This window comes from Rattus norvegicus, chromosome 7 (assembly GCF_036323735.1).
Source record: "Rattus norvegicus strain BN/NHsdMcwi chromosome 7, GRCr8, whole genome shotgun sequence".
In the NCBI taxonomy this organism is placed as follows: Eukaryota; Metazoa; Chordata; class Mammalia; order Rodentia; family Muridae; genus Rattus; species Rattus norvegicus.
In genome coordinates this window covers 82,474,301-82,497,354 of record NC_086025.1, presented here as the reverse complement: position 1 = coordinate 82,497,354, position 23,054 = coordinate 82,474,301, and the positions used below count along the sequence as shown (strand labels likewise).

Sequence of the window (23,054 nt, the reverse complement as noted above, 5' to 3'; positions counted from 1 at the left end):
AGAAAAGTCTATTTCCTTTATGGATATAGATGCATGGATGATGCTGGTAGGTCAAGTACATTTTAATAGGTAGCCCTATTCACAAGAATATATTTACCCAGTACGTATTAGAATTGACAAGCTGTTTAAAAGATAAAGATTACATAAAATTGTGGTATAGTGTGGAGGATGCAGATCTGGGAGGAGTGTGTGGAAGGAATGGTAGATGAATATGATCAAAATATATCACACAACAGTTTTAGAGAATTTATAAAATAATTTGAAAAGTAAATCATTTACAATGAAATATATTACATTCACAAATGATAAACTACAATTACTGATGATGAGATAATCAAATATTTTAATGTCTTTGATGGAGAGTAGAATGAAATCCATCTGTTGTGAGTGAGATATATATATATATATATATATATATATATATATATATATATATATCATTATGTATGGGTATGTCAAAGCATTTAAACCACAAACAACAATTCATTGCTCGTTAAATATATTTATATGCATGATGATATATTATGGATGGTATTACATAAGTATCATGGACTTCTCACTTTAGAAAAGTTACTGATTACTATAAATTATGCATTTGATAAATGCCTGCACTCAATATCTTTGTCATTTACAGAGCTGTATCATGAACCTTTGTCTTCCCCATGGTGAGGTGTTGACTGGCTAGATCTCATGAAGATATTGTGCTAGCAGCTACAGCTGCCAGTAGTCCATGTATGCAACATCCACATTCTGTGTTGAAAACCTTATATTACAACTCTCCTCCCTGACCCTGCCTCTTACAATTTGTTCTTTCTGTCTTCTGCAACATTCCTTGAGACTTGGTGCAGGGAATATTTAATATAGTTGTCCCATGTAAGGATCGACCTTTCTAAATATTTCTCTGCCTTTTGGGTGATTCCGTGGTATCTCATGTTCCAATCAATGCAGCCTTACATCCATACTCATTGAAGAGCCCTAATTGGAGTCAGTATGATTTTTTAAAGGAAATAAAAAAGTCATTACTTTAAGAGGAGTAATCAAGTCTACTCTAAAGGAACACTAGGGACACTAGGGGTTTGATCAATACACATAGTTTTTATGAATAGATTTATCCAAGAATAAATGAAAATTTAAATAATTTAAGGAAGTTAAGAGTTGAGAAAATACTTGTTGGGAAAAAATAACCTGAGTTTTACTCCTAATACCCATATCAAAAAATGAAGGTAATGTAAACCTGGGAATCTAGTGAAGCGAAATCTGAGACCTGATGATTCCTTGTGATTTAACACTAGTCAATTTTGCAAAATAGTTTAGGTAGAGACCTTATCTCATGAAATAAGATAGTGATGGAGAAAGTCCTCTGACATGGGCCACATCTCTGTGAAAGAAAACAGAAACAAAATTTTTATTATTGTATCAGCTTATTTCCTGGGACACAAAATGAAGAAAAGACAAGCAAATTCAGCATAGCAATGCATTCTAAATAATGTTTTTATTAAGGAGAAATTGGAAAGTGTAGGTACTGTGCTGGGAACATAAACAAACTTTGGACATTAATAAAAGGTTAAATTAAGCACTCACTATGTAGTAGAGAAGAAACTATCAATGATTGCCAACATTCACCTTTTGATATACAATGTATTTTTTGTATTATTTTGATTTTCTGATGATTTTCCTCTAACAATGTTTAAGTTTAATTCAGTTCACTACAATGTTGAAGATTGGTCTACTACTGTGTATACTAATGCTAAATACTGGTCTTCAAGGTCAGGTTGCTTTGATCCTCACATACACCAAGTGATGCTATATAACCTTGTTCCTTAACTTTAACTATTGCTTGAATACAGTCTATAACTTGACAGAAGAGAAGTAGGCCATGTTTTGCATCTCAGGACTAGTACTTGAGGCAGGATCATGAGGAGATGGAGAAAAAGACACCATGGGGTAGTTAAGTCATAAAAATGTGACCAGGAGGGCTGGCCAATTGGAGTAAGAGTAGCTAGCCCAGGAGAGACATCACAAACTATAAGTCAGTTTATTGATAGTTTATTGATAGCCATAGAGGGTTGATATCTGCCCAGCTCTAGTATGTTTAAAGTTTATTATAAATGCAAAGTGCAATTAATATTACACATGAACTACAATATTAGAAACTTGATATTTATGGCATGAAGCACTGATATACCATGTTTAATTAAAATATATCTCAGTGGTTTCATAGTGGTTCCAACCTCAGTTTTTGTTGGTTTTGTGTTGTTTGTTTATTTGCTTTCAAAAGTTAAATATTCTCAGATTGGATGGCAGAATCTGATAGAGTTATAGCATAGTTATTTATGCTAAATACCTTTTTAAATTTAAACCATAATGTAGTGAATCTTAAATGCAACTTGTAAAGAAACATGTGCTGTGCTAAAGGAACACAATGAAATGCTAATTTAATTCAACTGAGGAATGACATAAGGAATAAGTAGAAAAGACCAGATGCTGCTCCAGTGTATTTCAATGAGGTCACAAAGTGTTGATAAATAGATAATCATTCCAATGTGGTATGATAATAATTTCTAAATGTTTCAATTCTTTTTTTCTTTTCTTTTTGTTACTTTTCTTTCTATTGGTTATTTTATTTATTTACATTTTAAATGTTAACCCCTTTCCCAGTTTCCCCTTCACAAACCCCCCCCCTGCTTCTATGAGAGAGTTCCCCCACCAATCCATCCACTCCTGCCTCACCTCCCTAGAATTTCCCTACTCTGAGCCATCAAGTCTACACAGGGCAAGGGGCCACCCTTCTCACTGATGCCAGACAAATGCCATGTTCTGCTACATATGCCACTGAAGCCATGGGTCCCTCCATGTACACTCCTTGGTAGTTTAGTCCTTGGGAGCTCTGGGGAATCTGGTTGGTAGAAATCGTTGATTTTCCTGTGAGGTTGCAAACACCTTCAACTCTTTCAGTCCTTCCAGTAACTCACTGGGGTCTCCATGCTCAGTCTCTTTTGGCTGCAAGCATCTGCATTTGTATTGGTCAGGCTCTGGCAGAGCCTCCTACTGGATAGCATACCAGGCTCCTGTCAGCAAGTGCAGCAGCAATAGTGTATGGCTTTGGTGTTTGCAGATGGGATATGATCCATATGTGGAGCAGTATCTGGGTGGCTTTTTCTTCAGTCCTTGCATTTCCCTTAGGCAGGAACTCCTCAACAGGCCACTGTGCATAACCTCTGGATATGGTCTCTATAGGTTCTCTCTTCCCTTTGTTCGGTATTGCAGTTAATACCATTCTGTTGGGTCTTGGGAACTTCTTGCTTTTCTGTCCTCTGGAACTTTCTAGTGGCTACCCCCTCCCCCTCCCCCAACTGCTACACACCTCCTTTCATAATGGAGTACTACTCAGCTATTAAAAATAATGACATTATGAAATTCACAGGCAAATGGATGGAACTAGAAAATATCATCCTGAGTGAGGTAACCCAGTCAGTCACAAAAGAACATACATGGTATGTATTCATTGATAAGTGGATATTAAGAAAAAAGCTCAAAATTCCGACAATACAACTCACAGACCATATGAAGTTCAAGAAGAGGGAAGATCAAAGTGTGGATGCTTTTGTCCTACTTAGAAGGGGGAACAAAATAATCACAGGAGTCAGAGGGAGGGAGGGACTGCAGAGGAAGGGGAGGGGAGTGAAAGGGGGGACAGGATCAGGTGTTGGGGGAGAAGGGGAAAAGTACAGAGGATCACGGAATAAAAGTTTCAATTGTAAAAAGCAATATATATATATATATATTTATCTACATGTATGTGTGTATGTATGTATGTATGTATGTATGTATGTTAAAAGATCTGTTGAAATCTGCTGTACTATACAGGTAGAGTTCAGATTTTTTTTCATCTTTATTAACTTGAGTACTTCTTATTTACATTTCGATTGTTATTCCCCTTCCCGGTTTCCTGGCCAACATCCCCCTAGCCCCTCCCCCTCCCCTTCTCTATGGGTGTTCCCCTCTCCATCCTCCCCCCATTACCGCCCTTCTCCCAACAATCACGTTCACTGTGGATTCAGTCTTGGCAGGACCAAGGGCTTCCCCTTCCACTGGTGCTCTTACTAGGCTATTCATTGCTACCTATGGAGTTGGAGTCCAGGGTCAGTCCATGTATAGTCTTTGGGTAGTGGCTTAGTCCCTGGAAGCTCTGGTTGGTTGACATTGTTGTTCATATGGGGTCTCAAGCCCCTTCAAGCTCTCACAGTCCTTTCTAAGATTCCTTCAACGGAGGTCCCGTTCTCAGTTCAGTGGTTTGCTGCTGGCATTCACCTCTGTATTTGCTGTATTCTGGCTGTGTCTCTCAGGAGAGATCTACATCCGGTTCCTGTTGGCCTGCACTTCTTTGCTTCATCCATCTTATCTAGTTTGTCAGATTTTAAACCATGCTCACAACATAGCATATCTGAGCCACTAGCTTCATCCTGCTTTCCAAAAAACAACTATTCCATTGGGAATTTTTCCTAGTTTCTTTTCTTTTTTTGTGAAATGATTTATAATGAACAAATTGCTTTTTTTCTGATGAGAAACAGGCAAAGATTTCCCTGTGACTTATTTGCTCTGTGACTATCAAGACCTTTGGTAATTACTATACAGTAAGTATCCCAATATGTATGTCTATTTATCAGCATTTATTCATTCAGATTTTATATGAATACTTGCATCATTTCCAAGTTTGTTCTACACTAGTCAATGGAAAATAAATATGCTATGAAATTTTTAGTTAATAAAATTTAATGACAGAAATTTTAAATAAATGTATCAGAAATCCTGTCCGTGGACATTTTATTTGATATTTTTATCAGACAAATGAGGATTTTGCTGTATAAGAAATTGTCCCAGAATATAGTTGTTTAAAGTAGTTTATTTTTTTCACAGAAATTCTGTATTTGAAAAGTCTAGACAAAGAATAGTTGTGTAGTTTGTATTTGCTTTATGTCTGAGACTTCAGGTGGGAAGATCTGGAAGCTGAGGAAGGCTCAATCATAGCTGGCAAACTGCAGCAGCTAGAATTGCAGCTTTCTACATGGACCTAGGTCCTGGGCTGAAATGACTCTGACACTTGAGTTGTCAATGACAGCTCCTAACCTCACAACTATATAAATCCACCGATTCTTCAAACTGGGCACATTTCCCATTCTGTGAATTGTTACATATTAATTCCAAAAAGAAGCATAAATACTCCACGCTCTTACAAGGATGCCATATACAAAATATAATACAGCATAAGAAGTGAGTGTCGTTTCCACCATTCTGTTGCTTGAATGCAAGTGATTAATGAGTATTGATCTATGAGAGGATTAACAGAATGACTAGGATTATATTTCTAAACATCTAGGGTCAGCGATGACGAATGTGCACATTAATGAAGAAATATATTGACAATCACTAATTAAGGGAACAAGATTTCCTTGCTTAGGAATGAAAAAAATGAACCAAATGCAGGAAATATGGTAATCATGGAACAGTAGTCCGTAGGTTAAGAGATATTTTGCTATTTTCTGGGTCATAGAACATCTGTATGTTATTTCAGGTTTCAGTAATTATTGGAAGACTTATGAGAGGGTAGCTGGGTATTATTAATTGTAATGTCTCTTTGGGGCGGTCATAAATGAAGTGCTCTCTGCTGAGGCAAGAGTCCAAACACAAAGCAAAAACGTGACATTGTTTGTTTGTTTGCTTGCTTGTTTGTTTGTTTTTTACCATTTTATTGTTTGCCATAGTGTCCTGCTACAAGACTGGAACTCAGTGTGGAGACAAGCTAGTCTTTCTTGTGCCAGCCTCTACCTTCTGTCTAACAAGGTAGCAGACAACAGGCATGTGTAAACATAATACAGAGTACAACAGAATCCTTAAACGTCAAAACAATAGACTGGATAGAAGAACTAGTATTCAATTGGAAAACTTGAGTCCTTATTCAACATTCAAGTTCAGCAAACACAACCAGATCTTTATTCTCTTGCCAACCCAGCTCAAACAAAATTGACTTATCACATCAATTTATACGTATCTGCCATTTCCTTAAAATAACTTAGGAGAACAGCCATTAACATTGCTCCATTATATTTGTAGCCTGACTGCTTTACATGTGATTGGGACTAAGTAGAATTAATTTATGAAATAATAGTTGAAGTTATTTTTGAAGTGATTAAATATAAGATCTGCAAATGGCATTAAACATTTTAATAATTAATGCCACAAAATTGCTTTTCAGTTAACGATTATATACCATTGTGCATATGTCCATTTATATTCAATTAGATATATATTTTAAAAAATCTTTTCCAAGAAACGAATAGTCAAATAACCAAGAAAGAAAGATTCCTTTATGCATTTCTAAAATAACTGGCAAATATTTTTGCAGTTTACTTTCTCTTTCAAATTTAAGGATGTGTCATGTAGTGACTAAAGAAGAAATGGCTGCTTAAAATGTTCCACATAAATTGGTAACAAGTTTTATTATAAAGTCATATTTTGGAACACTGTAATTTGACTGTTTTTAAGTCAGCTGCTAGTCTGAATTGAATTTATAGTTTCCAAGATCGATTACTAAATCAGAGTTTGAAACTTAGCTGGGAGAAAATGTCTAACGTCAGAGAAACAAAAAACATTGAGGTATTATTGATGTGATGGAGCATACGCAATCCATGGGAAGGGGTACAAATGACAATAACACCAGCAAGAGGAAATCAGATATGAAGCAGGCTGCCTAGGGAGGAAGGCAACCAACTTAGTTCACAAAAATGAGCATTGGCCACACTTTTCCTGAGTCTACTTAGCATCAATGTTAGCATTAATAAAAGAAAATGTCATCTTAAGTCTACCTTGAATCTTAAGTTGTAACGAAAAATCATGTCATAAGTTACTTTACAAGTGCTTTCAGCTTAAAGTATAAATTGAAAGGAAAACCTCAAATACATAGAATGCTGAAGTAGTACTATTTAGTCTATTTTAAAATAGAAACATTTTTTATTATTTGTTAAGCATGTATCTAATAATTATCTTTAAAACCTTAATTTTGTTCCAGGGTATTGTAATGAATATTCCCTTCTTCTTGCAGCAAATGTGAACAAATTCAGAGGCCCAACAGCCAGACATTATTCAGAGAGAGAGAGACAGAGACAGAGACAGAGTCAGACACACACACACACACACACACACACACACACACACACACACAGAGAGAGAGAGAGAGAGAGAGAGAGAGAGAGAGAGAGAGAGAGAAAGGTAGAGACAGAGACAGATAGAGTCAGACACAGAGAGAGAGAGAGACAGAGAGAGAGAAAGACACAGACACAGAGAGAGAGAGACATAGACAGAGACACAGAGACAGAGAGTCAGAGAGACAGAGACAGAGACAGAGGGAGAGGGAGAGAGAGGAACATGCAATTTTAAAGGGGGTTGTCTCTATCTAAACCCTCCCCATCAGAGCTCAGGCAACCCTAGAGAAGATGATGTAGAGTGTAGGAGTCATAGTGGACTGAGGACACAAGGAGAATAGATTCTCTGCAACAAATAAACAAGGCTCACATCAACTCACAGAAAGTGAAGCAGCAAGCAAAGAGCTACATAGGCCTGCAGTGTGTTTTCTGTGAGTATTAATTTTCAATAGAATTTTTATGGGACTCTTCAGTGTGTGAATGAGTGGATCTCTCTGCTTCCTGTGCCTTCCCTTGGAGCATTTTCCCTCTCTGTTCATTTGCCTTGTCCATCCTCAATGTGATTTTTTTTTGTCTTATTATGCTTTATTTTGTTAATAAAATATGTTCTTGGATAAAGATGGAGGAAATTATATCAAAATCTTGTTGCAATTCTTCGATGTTTTCTTCTGTTGATAATCATTCAGAAGCTTATTCCCAGTTAATTCCTGCTGTGAAAAGCCCACACCAGATGAAGGGAATTCTCCTGTGAGCCACCACCTCCAGACAGCTTTGCTTTAGAACACAGTGCTCCATGTGACAATCAATACTTACCACAGTCTACGCCCAGCTCCTGAAAGTGTTGGTTGTGACTCCACATGAGTTCCATAACTAAATATTGAGGATATGAAAAATCTTTCAACCGAAAAAGATTTCCAAATGTGCAACATCTTACATTATAAATCAAATTTAAATATGCAGGTAAACCACAATATTTCTGATATGCTTTCTCATGCACTGTAGTACTTCTGTACTGTTTTCATCCTAAACATGGTTTGGACTGTGTGTGGCCTCAACCTGGTAGTGCAAACCACTTTTCCCAACAGAACCCTGCTCAGACTTCAGACTCTTTGACGTTATCAGCTGCAGTTCTTTGCAGAATTTGTAAACTTTTCTGCGTTGACAAAAATATAACAGTTGAGTTAGAAGAGACTTTTAATGTTTTCTGAGAATAAGAAATTACTGTATAAGTTTGAACTATATTATGTTGGAACGTTTCATTTTGAAAATTGTATTTTGAACTGTTAACATGAGTTTCATAAAATAACTTAGTGAAGTTTGGCTTGAGTTTCAGGAGATAATTTTGAACAGTTTCTGAAGTGTTCCTAAACATTGTTTTTCCAAATTTTTATTTTACTATGCATGATTTAAAGCATTAATATTATCACTGACTATTTTAAAGTCAAAATATATATTAACTTTTTAAAATTTCATAATTTGTTGTGTGAAATATTCAAAGACAATGAGAACTCCTTTTATAAACAATTTGAAGATGAAATAAACTTTGAAATTATCCAATACCTCACATACATGTGTAACACATACATGTGTTTCTACACACACACACACACACAAACACACACACACACAAACACACACACACACACACACAAACACACACAACACTGAGAAACAAAGTATTTTCTAAAAGGAATCACACCTAGAAAGCTAAGGTTTAGTCTAGAACATAGAGATCCAAATCTCTTTTATTATCCAGGTCTCTGAACTCATTGGAATCTTTCTTTATTTCTATTCATTTATGTATAGTGAGCCTTCTTATATTTTCACAAGTTTTACCCTGTACTATAAGTATTAGGTTTTCATTACATTATCTGCTGACCTCCCTTTTATCTCACATTTTTCTCATTCTATTTTTAGCATGTTTCCCTGTATTGCAATAATTAAGAGGCTAAAATTCGCATTTACTGAGTGTATGTTTCTGCTGGAGCTTTGAATGCAGTAATGACAACAGACGATTTGGGCCATTTTGTTTGCACTAAGCAACATTTTACATTGTGATGTTTTTAGTATTTTTCTCAATCTAAATACCAGAGCATTGTCATTGTGGTGATTGATTATAATATAATAAAGAAATGAATAAAAGCACACAAAAATTAGAATAGATGGCCAGTGCATGAGATATGAAACATTAATAGTAGTTATAAAACTGAATCCGATTACAATGAATTGAAAATTTATAGTTATTCAATTGTTAAAACATCCAATTTATTGTTGTATCAACTATTTGTGGCACTGGCATCTAATATGTCTTAACACTATTAGTATTTGTAAAACTGTGGTACAAATATTGATACTCGGTATGGATCATCTAGAACAATTGTAGGGCATATATTCAGCAAATTTGCCTTTGGATCCATATCTTAAACAGAAATAAAGGCCATATGTACATTAACATAAACTACTTTTGCAACAGAACACTAAAAAATGGAAATTATGTAACTATCTACAGAATTAAAATTTAATTTAGGAATAAAAATTTAAGAGAAGTCAGGTTTACAACATGAATGACAGCAAGCACAAATATTCTTACTTTCATACACTAGAGTAGATCACTCCCTAAAGACAGTAATTAGTAAAGATGCTAATGCCCCTGATGGCATTAAAGTTAAAGATTCTATATATAGTTCATACATGAAGTTCACACATTTGTGAGGAAAAGCTGGAGATACACAAGCATGTAGAGTAATCATAGCACTGAGAGGCAAGTTAGGACATTATTAACTGAGCATTTAATGCATGTATTATGATGGCTGTTTCCAGTTTATGATACATTTTAGTATTTAAAAATGTAATATAATAGTCCTTGCAAGTATCTTAGGTGATAGAATATTTAGAATGCAGGAAGAAAGTTCTAGATTCAATCCTAAATACCATATACACTAAAACACTCCTACCAAAAAGTCGGGAAAATGAGGAAATTGGAAATAAAGTTCACAGTCATTTTCATATACATGGTAATCTGAACTACATGAAATTCCATTTCAAGAAACAAACAAACAAACAAAAAAACAGCCAAAAAACAAACCAACCAAAAAAGACATACAAGTGAAAGTAAAGAAAGAAAAAGAAAGTAAAGTATAACATAAAGTATGACAGAACAAAAAAAAAAAAAGAAAAGAAAAAAAAAAACTGTTCATGGAAAATGGCAGTATTTTAATTAAGCCAATTCTCTGCACCTGAAGCCTTCAAAAGAAAAAAATTAAAGTACCATGCAAGTCTTGTAAATTAAATTGTTAGTTATTTCCTTTCAGCAAATCATACTTTAACAATATAACTTGATTGTACAATACACTGATGGATACCTTTGATAAAAACTAGGGGGGTTGCGTGCCTGCCTGATTGCTTCATTTAAAATGTTCTCTTTAAAATTAGAAATGAAAACCTAATTCTGTTTGAAGACATCTGCAGCTAGAGTGCCCTAGAGATGAAAGTTGCACTGCAACCTCCTTTAAACAGCAAACTGAACAAATGGCTGCAAAATCGGCGTTGCCCTTGCTAACCTTCACTCCTAAAACCTGAGGTTCTATCCAGAGCACTATTGGTCGGAGTTAAAGACTGTAAGGCAGGTTAACAAACCAGCAATAGGAATAGAAGTTTACCAAACCTTGGTGACTCATTTGCATAAATATTTACAAGGTCATCCTCATGTCTACCTTTAAAACAAGCTACTGTACAGGATGTGTGTTGAACTGATGGGGCATTCTACCATTCACCACACTCCCCTTTGTATCTCTCCCACCTAATGAGCGTAGGACACAGCCTTTGGTGTGAGGCAAGCCACAAAGATCACGTCCCTTTCCATTTATTCTTGAGTCAGGTTACAGTGGTGTACAGTAATCTGGCTATAAAATTGTGCTAGCAGGGTGTTTGAAGAGTGTATTAAATATGTGGCCCAATAGATCAAATTTCTTTATATTCTATACCCTCATGGACCTTGATTAAAATGAAGACATCCCTTTTGTTGGCAGCTTTCTTTTGAGAGTATCATTTCCTCATTTTAAGTCTTGCCTTGTGCAACTGTTAACGGTATTGTAATCAGAACTGAAGATCAATGCATAGACAATCAAGAACTTATATTACTATATAACAGAAAACAGTTACTAAATGTCACTTTTAACTTTATCAAATCAATAATGCATACTGGGCATCACTAGAGTTAAGAGAATGAATGGTTGCATTATTTTATAATACATAGTGTTATTTTTTTGAAGGAAGTAGAGTTGAGAAGTTTTAAATAGAATATAATATTACTATCACATTTCCTAGTTATATTAAAGCTACACTTTCAACAACTTGAATATTTCAATAACACTGTCAGATTCTACGAGTCTTCTATAAAGGGAGATGTTATGTTTATATATTTAATGTTTTTCTTCTTTTTAAGTTCTGATCTAAGTCAAGTTGCAAAGATTTTATTGGAGGATATTTACATTTTTCACTAACTCTTTCCAGGTTTAATTTTTTCTCCATGTTCTATGATGGTTTTTGTTTTTCAAAATTGAAGAAAAGGCCATCCAAAGACTGTCTCACCTCGGGATCCATCCTATATACAGACACCAAATCCCGATACTATTGCAGATGCCAAGAAGTACTAGCTGTCAGGAGCCTGATATAGCTGTCTCCTGAGAGGCTCTGCCAAAATCTGACAAATACAAAGGCAGATGTTGGCAGCCAACCATTGAACTGAGAATGTGGACCCCACTGGAGGAGTTAGAGACAGGAGCTGAAGGGGTTTGCAACCCATAGGAAGAACAACAATATCAACAAACCAGATCCGACCCCCATGATCTTCCAGGGACTAAACCACAAACCAAAGAGTATATGGAGGGACCCATGACTTCAGCCATATATGGAGCAGGACATCAATGTAAAGAGAGGTCTTCCTCGGTCCAGGAAAAGCTAGATACCCCAATGAAGGTAAATGCACCAGTGAGGAGGTGGGAGTGGGTGGGGGAGCACCCTAATAGAAGCAGGGGAAGGAAGGATAAGATAGAGGGTTTCTAGAGGGAAAACAAGGAAAGGGAATAACATTTGAAATTTAAACAAATAAAACACCCAATAAAAATATAAAGTAAAAAATTGTCAAATGAGAGATAAATATTGAGTAATAGAGAAACTCTTACGGTTATCTTATGTTCAAAACTCCTCAGACAATAGTAGGCTTACAAATATGGATTTTATTCTTGTGAACAAAAGTATTGCAGACAAAATTATGTGACCTAATCTTGAGGTTAATTGAATTCTATGTTCTATATTTTGGCACCTAAATACTCTTATTTCTATCACTTCCCCTCCTAACGAATGACTCACCACAATACTGGCTTTCTACTTAGTATTTTAATACTATCTCACATCCATTGTGTTCTACACAGTAGTTTCTTAAATCACTGTTCATCCCTCTGTTCCCTATTGTGCCAATAAGAAATATTTAAACAATGTGCTCATTGAACTCTGCTTTTACATTCTTACTGTTTCCCCCTCTGAAATCAGCAGGAACTCCTGCTGCCCCTGTTCTGTAGAGAAATTTTAATTCTCCAATATGGCTGCTCAGGCAAAGGATCACATACAAAGATATGATCTGTCTGGAATGCGGACATGCCCTTAGTACCTTCCATTAATCCCTAACAGGGATAGTAAGTTAGCTTGTAGAAGGAAGCAAACATGTTTGAAAGTGATATCTAATTGAGGGCCATACGAAATGAAATAAAAGAGAGATTTGACAGCATGAATCAGAGGTAGGATACACCAACTTACATGGGAACATCAGAAGAAAGGCTACTTAGGAGCATCCAGAGAAAACAAAAGATGCTGTGGTATGCTGTGGTGTGGTGTACTGTGTTGTGCTGTGCTGTGCTGTGGTGTGCTATGGTGGGTAGTAGATATTTTGTGTGTACTGCAGGTTTACCAGGACAGTTTTACAGAAAGGTTACAGAGAGAACAACCTAAGTACAAGTGAAGACAGAACAAGTCAGAGAATGAGGAGGAACCAGAAGGTTAAAACAAATTGCCAAAGTTAGTGTGAAAACAGAGAGACCAATTCAGTTAGAAGCCTAGAGAAGCCAGAAGTCAGTAATTTATCAAAGAATTGGATAATGAGATCTTAGGGAGGGCTAGAAGCTTCCAGGCCTAGGCCTAAGGATAGTTAGAACAGAGAAGGAAGTGCTCCAGGCTCAGCCCAAGCTGTGTATTTCCATAGCTTGGGCATGGCTCTTATTCGTTCATCTGAGGAAATTAAAGTGACATTTTTACTGTTCCCTTAGATTTTCTTCTTCATATATATATATATATATATATATATATATATATATATATATGAACCAGTTATGTGAATACTTGGAACTCTAAGAAAATACTTATAAATTCTTAAATCATAATTAAACTCCCTCAAACATTCTTGGTAGTCTTCCTTATCTATTTTGAGATAAGGAGGAAGATATTTCATTTTGCAAGTAGATATGGAGACATAGTTCATTCTTTTGAATAATTTGTTTTTACTTCATTGTCTTGATAAATCTTGAGACGCTTAGGAAAAAAGAGTTGCACAATTTTACAATTGGGAGCTTTCTGTTTTGAAATTTTTGTAGGTCCTATGCTTTTTGATTAAATACAGAAAAATCATATTTGATAGTTTGTCAGATTCTTATTCACAAAGGTTTCTGAGACTTGAGAAAAAGTAGTATGCTATTAGTTAAATCATATAATTGGCAACTGACTGTAGGTTCTTTTAGTGGAAATTTTACACATACACATACACACACACACACACACACACGCATGCACACACAAATATACACTTTGCTATTAAAAAGTACAGACAATGGTAATATTCCATGCAATCCTTATATGATTTTGTCTTTTACATTTGAATATCAGCTTTATCATTCTTTGAGATGGAATTTAAATTTCCATCTGATATGCATTTATGGCTTAATGTTTCAAATAGACTGAACTTTCATATTCTTCTCCACTCTTATATTTGGCAATGAAAAAATAAAGACAGATTTTAATGAAATTGCTTCCTACTCAGAAGGAATACAAATAAAATAAAGACCAAGCTTGTTTTTCTTAATATCAGTTAGCATAAAACATCTACTCTCAAAACCGAATAGACAGAAGTTCCTGTATCTCTTTCTGCGTAGATGAGGTGTGCATTTTTTCCTTCTTGTATGAGAAAAATTACAACGAAAAAACAATCAACATTACACTCTTCGTATTGCTCAGTTGCTAGCACGGTATTCACTCCTCGCTCATCACCTCACCTTTCCTTTTTCTTCCTAATGACATTTCTCCTCTAGGGGGATGCTCATACACCTATTGCTGTGATATTTTTAACCTGTAAAATTTCCACAGGAGTTCTGTAGTTTCTAAGGGTAGTCTCAATTTCAGCGTTGATTTCAATGTTATTTCTAATCTGCCACATCATCGAGTTAGAAAATGTCAAAAGAATAATCTTTTAAAAATACAGCATCCTTTCTTATTAAACAATTTCGAATAGAATGAGAATGATTCAAAAGTCAGTTGCTCACGCCCTAGAATGAACTAAATGTAAATTTGCATAGCTATGTGCTTCATCACAAACGGATGTCTTTTCTTTTCCTGTGGTGAGTGCCTCAGGTAAGAGGGATTACTCGAAAACTGAAGAAGACTGACTGAGTTACTATTAGCTTTGTTTAGCTCCTCATACAAAGAAATGAATTTGTCCAGGTGCCACTGAGAATGTAGTCTCTATTTAAGAACCACATACAGAATTTATCACATTCTATTTGTCTAATTGCGTTTTATTACTTCACTGTATATTACCGTTTCTCATTAGGTCAACAGCATTTATTTAACTACATTTTTCTTTATTCTTTTATTTTCGTTTTTATTTTCACACTCAAGATTTTATTCCCCTCCAAGTCCACCCTCCTACTGTTCCACATCCAATATCTCCTCTCCACCCCCTCTGTCTCCACAAGGATGTCCCCACCTTGAGGCCCCACCGCAGCTACCTCACCAGACCTCTAAACTCACTGGGGCCTCCAGTCTTTGGAGGGTTAGGTGCATCTTCTCTGACTGAGAATCCTCTGCTGTATATGTGTTAGGGGCCTCATAGCAGCTGGTGTATGCTGTCTGGTTGGTGATCTAGTGTCTGACAGATTTCAGGAGTTCAAGTTAATTGAGACTGTTGGTCCTTTTACCTACCTAGTTGCAGCCCTCCTTAGCTTCCTCCAGCTTTTCCCTGTTTCAACCACAGGGGGTCAGCAGCTTCTTTTGATTGATTGGGTGCAAATATCTGCATCTGACTCTTTGAGCTGTTTGTTGGGCCATTCAGAGGGCAGTCATGATAGATCTCTTTTTGTGAGCACTTCCATAGCCTCAGAAAGGAAATACTCAAAATGATCAGAGAAATGCTAATCAAAACAACCCTAAGATTCCACCCTACACCAATCAGAATGGCTAAGATCCTGGCGGCGAGGATATGGAGAAAGAGGAATACTCATCCATTATTGGTGTGATTGCAAACTGGTTCAACCACTCTGGAAATAGATCTACCTAAATACCTATCATACCTACCTAAATACCACTCTTAGGAATATATCCAAAAGATGCCTCACCATGCCACAGGGGACACTGGTACTCGTTCCACTATTTTCATAACAACCTTATTTGTGATAGCCAGAAGCTGGAAACAATCCAGATGTCCCACGACAGAAGAATGAACACAGAAAATGTGGTTCATCTACACAATGGAATACTACTCATCTATTAAGAATGAGGATATGCTGAGTTTTACAGGCAAATGGATGGAACTAGAAATTATCATCCTGATTGAGGAAAATCAGACCCTCAGACCCAAAAGGACAAGCATGGCATGTACTCATTAATATGTGGATTTAGTAAAAAAAATGTACAAAATACCCAAGATACAGTCCACAGAACTAAAAAAGATCAACAAACTGAAGGGCCCAAGTGAGGATGCCTCAGTCCCAATTGGGAGGGACAAGAAAGCAACCACAAGGTAAAAGGTAGGCAGGAACTGGGGAGGGAAAGGAGACAGGGAGAGGGAGAGGGGAACATGATCTGTTATTGGCTGAGGGGGGAGAACTGAAGCCCTGAGGGCCAGAAAAAAGAATGAAAACAGGCGACCCTAGGATGACCCTCCAGAATGCACCAGAGACCTGGGAGGTGAGAGACTCTCAGGACTGAAAGGGTGGGACCTTAGATGAAATACTCTATAGTGGGGAGAGGGAACTATAGAACTCACCTCCAGCAGAAAGACAGGGTATCAAGAGAAGGAGGGGATTGTTATCCCACAGTTAAAAGTTTGACCCATAATTGTTCCAGTCTGAAAGAAATGCAGGGATGGAAATAGAGAAAAGTCTGAGGAAAAGAAAGTCCAGCAACAGGCCCAAAAGGAGATCCATTTCAAGAGGGGGGAGGCAAGAACTGACATTTTTCTTTATTTTAACAATATCTGATTCCTACATTATATTTTCTTTACATCATACTGTATACTAATGTATAAGCTGGAATTTTGTTCCATGAAAATCTACTTTAAAAATATTAATGCATTTCTATTGTTTCTGATAGGTTTAGTAATATTTCTAACATAGCAAGATAGTTTGGAGTCATTCTTCATTGCAGGTCTGCAATTACCTTTCATTTTGTATCTTCATGGTCAAACAATTTTAATTTCATTATATTTGCAACTTATTGATATTTCTTTTGCAAATGCAATTCATTTTATAGCTTAAGCCTACATTAAAATAATATTCAGAACATGCCATGACTACACAATAAAGTTGCACATTGTATTATATTAACACATTCATTTAATGTAAATTAGATCATTCTTCAAAATATTTGAAATCATATTTAGCGATGTTTTCTTTTATTAAATATCTCTTTCATGAAGAAACAAAAGCCACAACAAAAATTTCGCATTGCCATTCAGGCTGAAGTAGGAAAAGTACTAAAGGCTAAGAATTTTCAGTTCACTATTGCTTCTGAAAATTTAGAAAAATTGAGTATTGATTTTTATTCTATAATCTTAATTGAACAAAATAACATTTAATTGTAAAATTTTAAATCAATGTTTCTGTAGATAGGAAGATTAGATAAAGGATAGATAGATAGAGACAGACAAGCAGACAGGCAGACAGGCAGACAGACAGACAGACGATAAAAAAGGAGGTATGTCCTTAAACATTTATGTTGTAGTGAAGAACAAAGATATTTGAGAAGACAGTGTATAATAAAACACAATGTCAACATTATTTGCCAGATATGCTTTATTGGGTTATACTTTAATTCTAACATAGTACATTAGAGGCAGTTAGTTAGACTAAATATGTTCCCTGGGTTATCTTGTCCTTTTTGATTTGATCTCTCAGTCTGGAATTTGTTAATCCCCTTCTGCTTCAAGAACTTCTCTAGGTACATGCTGTGAGTGACCTTGGGCAGTGACTTAAGTATTCTGGTCTTCCTGTCACTTTTTGAGGTATGAAGTAAGTAACAGTAACATTAAATAGTATTGTTCACTTGGAAAGCTATATTTTCTAACCTGGTGATTAGATATAAAGAATAACCTCACATGTAAGGTTAATTAAAATGTGCTATATTAACTGAACGTGGACAATTTCGAGATTCAGTTTAGTTTAGCACTGGAAGAATTGAGTGAAAACCAATCTACATGAAAATAAGTATGCTGAATATTACAGGATAAAGCCCATACTTTGGGGGTGATTTCTCCCCAAATTGTGACAGGTTTCAACATTTTCGGTATATCAGCATTATCTAACTACTATTTTTACTTTTGTATTAGAGACTTACTTTTAGTAAGAGCTTTTAAATGAAAATAAATCTGTTGCTATTTTTTACACCATAGAAAGAAATATTTATGGAAAAAATCAGTTTGTTTCTTATCTGTTATGTAAGGGTTGGTAGTGCTAAGGAGTACAAACCCGACCTTATCTGTGCCAGGCAATTGCTCCACCATTGCACTACCCTTCCTTCTGCCTTCCCTTCAATAGCTGGAGAGTTACTATAACTATTTATTTTAATGAGACTTTATTTTTCTTTAAAAAGGAACTGTTTAAGTAATTCAAAAATACTATTGTAACTATAAATATCTACTCACAAAGTACAATACAGTACACAGTTACACAAAGGAAACTCAAGAAAAGCTTCTTTGAAAAACATTTGAAGGAGTCTTTTATTGCTTTTTGTTAAATAACCTTCCCTTTACTTGGCCCTTTAGCAATGTACAATCAATTCTTCGCATGCATGCTGACATACAAGAGCTCCGTTTTAGCTGACAATGCTGCTACGCACAGCAAAGGAAAAAACAGAGGTGCAGCACTGTTAGAAAATGAGTTTATATTTTATGTGATTGTAAAATAGGGATGTAAAAATAAGGTGTTGGGGCATCACTAAAACATGGCGAATGGTTGGTTTTGTTTGTAATTCTACAATACAGATGGTATTCTAGTACTGAGTGGATTTTTGTGGCAACAGCATGTATGTGCTCTTCAGAGTTGTTCTAAATATATAGAAGCATTTCATTTTGCCCCCTAGTTAATCATTAATACACAGGGTTTTCTCCATGCTATTTTAACAAAGAATCATGTTAATTTGAAAGACATTGATTTCAGAGTGTCTGCTACTCCTTCTGTCAGTAAGGCAAGAGATCATACTGTATCTATAAAATATAAATAGATTCCTTACAGTACGTTTTCATAGGAACTGTTGCCAGAAAAATTGACAGGAAGTAATTCTTTCCTTTTAGCAACCCTTATTTCTCATTCTTTCTTATTGGAGCCTAGGTTTACTTCTCCAGCCCTCAGTGGAAATAATAAACAGATGGTCACTTCCATTGCCTCAATTTTAATTAAATTAACTCAGACTATGAAAAAGTGAAAGTTCAGTGAATTGAGTATGATTGGCCTTGTAATACCTAATTGCCACTTTGCCCTTTATTTCATAACTTGAATAAACAAAAGATATGCAACTGAATTCAACTATGTAATTGCTTTCATTTGCTTATTTAGTCTTCAAAAATACCTTTGGCCTTTTTTACTCTAGGTTGAATAATAAAAAGTCCATTAATGTTTTAAAAAGTAAATAAAATTATGTTTTACCCTTCTGAATTATTTCAATGAATTGTCTCTAAATTAAAAAATATATTTGTTATTTATAAGTATGTTTATCCATTCAAATACTATGCTATTGAGTACAATGAGATGGATACAGTGAGCTTGCATAATAAGTTTGTAAGTGAAAATGTGTCATCTGGTCTCAAAAATGTGTACTATTGAAAGAATAATAGAAAAATAAAAGTTGAATTTGAAGAAAATACTCTTTGTGGTATTGTGTTTTAATCATGAGAAATCTGTTAACTGATTTATTCTCTACAAAAGCTTCTATGGTTGATAATATAATGATCATTGCTCCCATTTTCAGATGGAGATTCAAGAAAGATAAGTGGTAAACAAATATGAGAAATGCAGATAATAAAGATCTTACAATGGTCACTTGAAGCTTGCATTGCATATTTTGCATTGTCTAACCCACAAAATTTTGGGATGCTAGTTACTTGTTGCAAAATGGTATGGATAAGTGAAGAAACTAGCAGCCTTGCCTATGACAGAATGCATAAAACTGAAACCTTCGGCAAGAAAGAATTTCATATAAATGAGGAAGTTAGGTGGCCTTTGTGACTGCACCTGAAGAAAATGGTGAGAATGGCCTAACATGTACAATAGGTACTCACAGAAAGGTGTGATAATTGATCTCCATAGTCAAATTGATGCGATTCAGAATCTCTCTGCTGACATGGGTTCGACAGGATTGTTAAGAATCTATGCTGGTCACACTCTTGTTCTATAAAATTCACCAAGTAGGACATTTTCCCTTGTAAAATAATTTTTATAATCAAGGTTTCTTGTCAATGGTGTAGATCTTTTTTGTTGATATTCAGGATGATTTTGAGCCTCACAGACAGAAGTGACCACTAATATTTGTAAAGCAATACAATATACAAAATGGCAGGGTTGGTAGTGAGAAACTTAAATAAAACACAATCAAACAATTTGCTCAGATGTTAAAATTTCTGGGATCAAGACTAATGTATAATGTATAATGACAAGTTATAGTATCTACAGAACTCACAGGACAAGACTTTCACTTAGCATTTTCATGGTTAGAAATATCATACGATAGGATCCAATTGACATGAAAGCCAATAATCAAGACATTTCTTAGTTCATAAAATGGCTTGTGCATGTATATGTCTGTGTACATGTGCATATGTGTGTTTTATATGATCTTGTATGTAAATGAGTGTATGTGCATATGTGTCTTTGCGTATACATGAGTGTTTGCACATGAATATATGATAGAGATTAGTATATATGCATGTATATGCACCTGTTTTCACATGAGTATTAATGCGCCCACGATTGTGTATGTGCACATGATGATGTATGTATATGTGTGCATGTATGTGCAAACCTCATTATTCCATCTTGAAAAAAAATAGTAAATAATAGTTCTCAAAATTTATTTTTTAATTTAATATTTTTTTACTTACTCACTTACATCCCACTAAATGCCCCCTCCTTACCACTCCTCCCACCTTTGAAAGGCTGAGGACCCACTGGGTATTCCCCCTACCCTAGAGTTTCAAGTCTCTGTGAGGCTAGGTGCTTCCTCTCCTACTGAGTCTAGAAAAGTCAGCCCAACTATAAGAACATATACCACCATGTTCAGGCAACCATTTTTGGGATATTCCCCATTCCAGTTGTTTGGAAACCTCATGATGTTTAAGCTGCACATCTACTACATATGAGTACTCGTAGTTTTTGATCGTGGTCCTCTGGTAAAATTTTTGAAAACTTCCAAAGACTTTTTTGTCTGTTGAAACATCTATCAAAGGGTATTTTGGGAACCATAAATGAGCAAAAACAAAATAAATCGAACTTTAGAAAAACAATTAGCTTTAAGTTTTAAGAGCAAGCAGAAAAGATTAACATGTTCCCAAATTGTTGATTAATTAACAAAACAAATGTGACCTCTCCTTGACTTGGTTGCATTTCATTGTGTGAAACTGTGATTATGTTTAATATATGAAGATAATCTGATATTTTGTGTTCGGTGTATTTTAGGACATTTTAAAATAATAACCAAAAGTATTCTTTATGTTACCCCATAGGTTAAGAAATAGGAAAATTTTGAAGTCAATTTTCATTCTAAAAATCCACTACATAGAACATTTTATATCTTTTTTTAAAATTATCTTAAACTTAGAATAGGTCAATGACCTATACACAATTTTGTTATTTTAAATTCTATGCTAATATATATGTATATATATACATATATATATATATAGTGTGTGTGTAAAATTAATACATGGTATTATAATAAACATCGCAATAAAATAATGAAAGAGAAGATAAAATCTCATTTTGCAAGTTTCCCAACCACATTAATCTATTGCCCACAATCTTCATGGTGTTCTTTGATGCTGTATACAGTAAAAATGGTTCATGCTCTGTATCTCCTTTGTTTCCTCTGACAAATCTCACTCCATTTCTTCAAAATTATCAATTTAACTCACATGTTTACCACTATTTCATCTGGTTGTACAGATTTGTGTTATTCATTTAATATTCTACACAAGTGAAATTATATATTTTTCTTTACATTTCTGACAAATGTCCTATAGCTTAATATCATTTACCTACTCATGATACTATAACACTTTGTATTCCCCTTACTATTTGAATGCCACCCAGTAAATATTATGCTTTGGACACTGGCAAATATTAGTCTATTTACATATGCGAAATTTCCACACTTCAGTACAATTCATTTTAAAAACTAGAAACCAAGGATCTCATATAATAATACTCTGGAATTGTTCAATCTCACAGTGAAAACAATTTACTTAAAATCTAATTTTCTCATGAAAACTAGGATCTTAATTTTGACAATGAATATTATTATTATTGATTTTCTTCATAAATTCAGGAATTTAAATTTAGTATATAGAAGCAAATGATTTTCTGCCACCTGTTTTTATACTAGTAAAAATGGTCTTTTATGAAAAAAGCTCAGAATCACTAAATACCAATAATCATTAATTCTGATATCTTCTAAACAGCTTTGTCATTTAAGATGCATCAGAAAGGATGCTGTAAATATCCTGGTTGGAATCAATGATGCTACTTGTATAGAAAAAAATACCCGGATGATGATTATAATTTGGTGACACTGTATCTGTGCTAAGTCACCAAAGTCTTACCCCTTTTTTGTCTTTTATTTTAGTGATAACTAACACAGTGAAAAGGATAAAAACCCATGTATTACTTTTCCTAAATTTTTATATACTAGTCATCTTGACCGCATTTCCAAAATTTGAATCTATAGTAATTATAGGTTTAAGGAACACTGGAAACCAACCAGACCCCCCAATGCTCCCAGGCCAACCGAAGAGTGCACAGGGAGTACCCATGGCTCCAGCTGGATCTGTAGCAGAGGGTGGCCTTATCTGGCATCACTGGGAGGGAAACCCCTTGTTTCTGTAGAGGCTTGATGGCCCAGGAAGGGGGATGCATGGTGAGGCAGGAGATGGTGGGTGAGTGGGGAAGCACTTCCTTAGAGGAAGGAAGAGGGAGCAGAGATGGGGCTTGTGCAGGAAAAACTGGGAAGGCTGATAACATTTGAAATGTAAATAAATAAAATAACAAATAAAAAAGATTAAAAAATCTAGGGATATAAAAGGGTCTTAATTTCAATAATAACAGTAAG

The 23,054-nt window shown here is 35.2% G+C and overlaps 1 long non-coding RNA gene across 1 annotated transcript in view; it reads right to left on the bottom strand.

The window, feature by feature from the left end:
* Positions 1 to 1,075: 1,075 nt before the first annotated feature.
* LOC134479723 (uncharacterized) overlaps positions 1,076 to 23,054 on the bottom strand; it is a 60,855-nt gene continuing 38,876 nt past the window's right edge. Inside the window, exon 3 of the long non-coding RNA XR_010053388.1 lies at positions 1,076 to 1,378. This is a non-coding gene — a long non-coding RNA (uncharacterized LOC134479723). The remainder of the gene's footprint in view (positions 1,379 to 23,054) is intronic.